Source organism: Mugil cephalus, chromosome 6 (assembly GCF_022458985.1).
Source record: "Mugil cephalus isolate CIBA_MC_2020 chromosome 6, CIBA_Mcephalus_1.1, whole genome shotgun sequence".
Classification (NCBI taxonomy): domain Eukaryota; kingdom Metazoa; phylum Chordata; class Actinopteri; order Mugiliformes; family Mugilidae; genus Mugil; species Mugil cephalus.
In genome coordinates this window covers 14,563,145-14,569,144 of record NC_061775.1, presented here as the reverse complement: position 1 = coordinate 14,569,144, position 6,000 = coordinate 14,563,145, and the positions used below count along the sequence as shown (strand labels likewise).

The 6,000-nt window shown below is 40.9% G+C and overlaps 1 long non-coding RNA gene across 1 annotated transcript in view; it reads left to right on the top strand.

Annotated features, from left to right (window-relative positions):
• The first annotated feature begins 4,095 nt into the window (after positions 1–4,095).
• LOC125009706 overlaps positions 4,096–6,000 on the top strand; it is a 42,329-nt gene continuing 40,424 nt past the window's right edge. Inside the window, exon 1 of the long non-coding RNA XR_007112973.1 lies at positions 4,096–4,286. This is a non-coding gene — a long non-coding RNA (uncharacterized LOC125009706). The remainder of the gene's footprint in view (positions 4,287–6,000) is intronic.

The window sequence follows — 6,000 nt, the reverse complement described above, 5'->3', positions numbered from 1 at the left end:
TGGCAGTCGGCCTGTTCCCGTTGTCTCTCTCTGGAAGTGAAGAAAGTTGGAACTGTCCACGGTAAAGCTAATTTAACAAATCTGACAGCCAGGCTCTCTGCACCAACATCAGAAAACTGTTAGATGCTGTATAGGATGTGTAGACAGGTAGTGCCTTGAATAATGCAGGGAGGTATCCGTTTTGTATCCCTTGGTCTCGTTACACACAAAAAAATAATAGGAAATGGCATCAGCAAGTTAGGATTTATTTCACCGTGTTGGATTTCATACCAATTCAAAACCCCCTTGAATAAAAATGTATTTAAATTGAAAACATGTTTAAGAAAGCTTCTCTTATTCATAGAAAAGATCATTATGTTCATTTAAGTCTTCTGATGTTAAAAACTGCATTCCATCGTCAGATATGGGCAGTGGCGCCGTATGGGGAGGGGAAAGTTAGGACACTCTGATTTTTCCCAAAACTCCTGGCAGCGCCCCTTGACATGGGTTGTGTGTGTCATCCATTATCTGTAACTATCCAAACTCACAAAAGGTGAGAAAGTAGTCAGATGTAATTCATTTTCTCTCTTATTTTCCTTTATTCTTTTATTACCATTATTACTTGACTATTTGTGACAGGAACCCAGTGCTTCCTCCTCCCCCTCCTCTTCCTCCTCCTCCTTTACCCTCTCTGTAGCAAGTGACTTTTCATTTTATATCCCAGTGTGGGTGTTTGAATCAACACATTTTACTTAAGTCTTAGAACTGTCCCCTTAAGGTGCGCTGTCCTGTTTATGTGAAGTGGGCTTGTATGAGGCGTAGCAGTGTGTTGCATCGCAAGAGCACACCGGTACAGCTTGCTGTAAAATGCGCAGGTCAGCTGTATTCTTCTGCTGTAAACTCTCCTCGAACAACTGCTGGGTCTCCTGCACAGATCATCTCCGGTGTAGCGTGACGCCTGTGTTTTAGGTGGGCCTGGTTCTTCTTCTTTGAAGAAGCGAAACCCTCTGATGATGTCTTGCAGTCCATTGATAGTACTGCTGTGCTGGTCCTGAGAAAGGAGCACCGTGTTATGCACACACACAGACTCAACCACACACACTGTCTTGCATTTTTGTTTCAAGGCAGCATTAAAAAGTAATATAAAAATAAATAATCCAAACAATCCCAAACCATCCCATATTTTGTCTACCTGTCCCGCTCTGTTCAGCTACACAGCTCAAAGAACGTCAGTTAAAAGAAACATGACCATCTATTTGAAACAAGACAAACTAACTTCTGTCATACACACACCGAGCTGAAGGAAACATGTAGAATCTAATAATACAAGATATAGCTGATGATCTTATGTGGCAGTTCGAAAGTATAAGAGGAATCATGGGCTGGTTGGAGAACTGTTCATCCAGGTAGGAGTGGACAACTGCAGGTGGCCAGTTGGTGAGACAATGGGAGCAGATGTAGTTTGGAACTCCAAGGGTCAGATATACAGCACTCCAGGCCAGAGACCCTAACAAGAAGATGGAGGGGGAGGGAAGGGGAGGGGGGGGAAAGAGGGAGACACAGCAGTTAGCAATAGAAAAGAAATTATAAGAGATTAGAGGACAGGAGCTTGGTGCCAAAGCAGAGAATGTAGAGGACATGTTCTTAGAGCACCGTTCCCCAATACAATATCCTTTTGCCAGACATCACAGGACAGCTTTGGAAGACCCATGTCCGTGGTCTGATGAGTCACAACTGCTTTGGAGACACCAGGGAGACCTGCATAATATTAGGAAGGCAGTAATAATGTTTTGCCTGATCTGTGTATGTTTTGTGCCTTATTGCATGCATCAGATTTTTAACTCCTTCATATTGCCAGATGCATGACTGCGGGGAAGCTCGACAGTTCGCATATGTCACTTGTTGTATTTCAGTCTTATGCGCCAATGATGGCAGCAGTGGGTTGTTGCGTGCCGACATGGTGCCAAGGGGTATTACAGGTTTGCGTAAATAAAATCATCCTATTTGACTTGCTTGAGCAAATGTAATGAAACATGTTTACAGTCCACGTGATCCGAGGGTATTTGTGCTATAGTATGAAATATTTGACTTTTGTTACTAAACCTTGTTGCTTTTGACCCAAACCAAAAATCAATAGTCCACTGGGACATGTAATGTTCCACACTGGATTACTCATATTGAGAGTGTGATTAAGCCAAATCAATATCGCCGTATCAGAAGTTCAAATGAAAACATTTATCCTGAGGTTTACCTGTGCGATAAACTGTGTGCTGGTGCAACAAAACACTATAGCTTACACTTATGTGAGCAGATGAGGTCAAATCAGCAGCAGCAGAGTTCAACTTCGAGATAGCTCCTGTTACCATCTGCTTCTGTTGAGACATTAGTTTGAATGTAATTATTTTGAGAACGACAATAGTTATTGTACTGAGATCTGCAGCCCTGTGAGTGATGAGATCCAAAGAGAAATACACGTTTCAGATCACGCTGGAAACATAGGTTCCAAAGCACAGCCTCAGCGCAATCACAGAGAATAAGTGGGCTACTTCTTTCTTTGTCACCTTACCACGGAAAACTACTGTTTTGTCTCATTGATTATGAAAGCTACCGACATCTTAGGTCATAGGTCAGAGTCAGACACTCCACTAGCTGCACCCAGGTTAATTAACTTTAAGTAGGGCAGACAAGTTCAGCTTCTTATTTAATACTCTGCACAGTTATCCTTCGCTGTTGAGAAGTATTTTCATCACGACACATCAACTCACTGGTTTTACCTTGAAAACTGGCACATCTACACCACCTTTGTTGAATTTCAGAGATGGTAAATGATTAATCTGTTTCTGAATGTGTGATTAATATCCCTATAGGTATATCAGCTCTGATGAACAGAGTGTCACGATAAATGAAAGAGATCAAAAATAAAAATGTATTTTGCTGTGAAGTTGCTGCTCTGGCTCATCCTTGTGCAAAGTTTTGATCTACTCATGTAGTATATATCCTATATAAATAATTGGAATCTATGTTTTATGTAAGTGTTGGGAAAGTGTAAGGATGGAGCATCAATACTGTAAACATGCTTCAGCTGCTGTCCAGCTAGGACTCCTTGTCCTGTCTGGGTGTCGAGCCATCGTTGGTTGTCATTCAGGGTAAGCATTGCAAACAAATTTTCCCATGGCACCAGATAAAGGTACAGAATATCACTTTTGACCCTGCTGAACAGGGAGAGGCAAGAAGAGGAAGCAGGGGAAACATGGTAATGATAGATGGGATGCGAAAAGACAGAAAGGGAGAGGAAGTCCTCGTGGAGAAAGCACGAGCAGCTTTCAAGGAGGTAGGAATAGACATGTGAGGAGATGGGAGCTGATGGGAGAGTCAGTGGCAGATGCACGATGTAGTTAAGATTTCACCGTAACACTGAGGCTGAAAATAATGTTTGTAGTTGCTGATCCACTATTTCCATTTTTTTTTTTTTTTTTTACTGCTTGTGTACACCCCTCATGGGAACTGTTGCATGTTGAAAACTGTTTATTGTGAGTTTTTAGTTGTTGTCTAAACTGAAGCATCACTACTGTGTGTCTTGTTGCCGAGGTCAAAAATTGAAAAGAAGCCTTATCTAAAATGCTGACAGTGGAAATTAGTTATTTGACACAATTTTCTACTATTTTGCAGTACAAATATCAAATATCAATAGTTTGTGTCACAATAGTGAGTGTTAAATTCTCCCGTTTTAAATTAATGATAGTGGGCCAAATAAAAAGGTAGAGAAATGCTGAGAGAGGTCTTTTTTTTTAGCAGATTTATTAACAATTAAAAAATTATGGACTATAAATGTCATGATTTTAAAGCTCATTTATAGTCATGTGATGGAGCAGCAGTACTACACAAACATGAAAGGATGTAAGGATAGTTTACGGTTATAAACATAGTGCAGTACAGGAAATCATTAATCATTAATTCCCAGTTTGCAGACTTATGTTTATATCCCCCAGCACTTGAGTGTTAACATTAATGTCATTTTTATGCCCAATAGTCTGTGTTCAGTGCAGTGCAACTTGAGAAAACACGTGCAAATAGACAAAACACAGAATATTTGTAATGTGCACTAGCCCCATAAACTACCGGCTTCACTGCCATTCCACAACGCTTTAAGAATATGCCGACTAGTCACGTGACAATAACGTGGACGCTTCCGAGAGAACAGGTGACAAGTCTCGTGGGTCACTGCAGCAAACTAGCAGCGGTTCATCAAGTATTTGGAATTACTTCACTGGAGTTAATCGCCCATTCTACCGTGACATGCAAAATACGTAAGTCAATCCTGAAAATAGGCTACAACAAATATGCTGCCGCAACGTACACTCATCTGAAAAGGCATCCGTTAAGGCTAGCGGAGGAACGGTTCAAGTCCTCTTGACAGATGTCAATTAACAACTTCATCAAACATCCTGCGGTAACAAACAAAAGGCGGCTGCAAAACCTAATCTACGACAGAGTATTAAGGCCACCCATGAGAAAAGAATAGAGTTAGACTTCTTTTTCCATCATGCACTTTGAGAAAAAAGTCGAAATTTCGAGAAAAAAAGTTGAAAGTAGAACTTTAAACCGGCGTATGGTAGGCTACCGCCAATACTCCGCGAAGAGTGTTGGGACTTAGAATTTAAAATTGTTTTGTGATATTTTTTTTTTCAGTTATATTGCTGATATATTATATTGGACTGTTGCATGTCAACAGATGCGTGGATATTGTCACACATTGTTGCCTTGTCCGCTGATGGAAGGACGTAAACTAAGGTTCAGGAGCGTACGTGTCCCTATCCGCCCAAAGAGTCCCGAAGCCGGGCACAGGCGCACTGTGGTCCGGGAAGGTGCATGCAGCTAGGTCACTAACACATTGACTGTACACAAACACTGCTCATGGCCACTTCCTGTGGGTCCCAGCGGTGCACAGTTTATCCATCCTGCCAAAGGCCTCACGTTTGAGTACAGATGATAGCCTACCACCGGTTTTTATAAACTGTGTGGGCTTGTCGCAGCCAAACACCTCCTCTATTTTTATTTTTTTCTCATGGATGGCCTTGTTAAAATTATTAGACATTTAGCTGATGTACACAGAGAAAGCTAAAGAAAATTCCGCATTTTTATTTTTTAAACCTAGCTACCCCCTCTTACATGCTGTGAAGTGGTATTAGAAGCTATACATTGATAACCACTACTACACAGTAAACTTGTGTGTTTATGTGCAGTTCTGTATTGTTGTTAGTTGAAATTCTTGTTGGTGTCGTAGAGCCTGATTTTTGTCCTTTATGTCAGTGAATGCACCATCAGGGAGACGGAAGTATTGGTAGCGGAGGTTTGCGGAGGAAGGGCCATGTATTAGACGTGTTTGTTTTATGGTGTTGACATAGGCTATGGCCGACAGTAGCTTCAGCTTGTATTCAGGTAAAAAAAAAAAAAGATTTCGTTGTTAGAAAGCATTACTTTCTACCGTGTTTTAGTGGAGTCATCTGCAACTGGTGACCTGGTCAACCCCTAGTACAGAGCTAGTTCTTCAACACAACTCTCTCATTGTATTGCCTATAAGCATATTAAGAATTAGGTTGTTAATCAGAAAAAACAAAACAAACAAAAAAATAAATAAATAAACAAATTGCCCCCCTAAATTTCTACCCACCAGTAGGAAATGTCTATAAAGTCATGAAGCAATAAACAAGTGCTTCCGGTCCTAGGCAATTCATCGCTTCATAGGGTGCTGGGAACAATTCTGTTTGCACTTTTTGCAGCGTGTGTTTGCTGGTCTTGTGAGTGTGTGCTGGAGATTTGAGTGTTTGCAGCACGTTTTTGTGTTTGCTAGTGTTGTGAGTGTTTACAGTGGACCTGTTAGAAAATGAATGAAAACGTTTTCTTAATTTACTTGTATTTTGTCTATTTGCACGTGTTTTCTTAAGTTGTGATGTGTCGAGCTCTCTTAGCCACGGTACATACTGTATATTTTAGTAATCTAACATCAGCGAGATTTGTGAT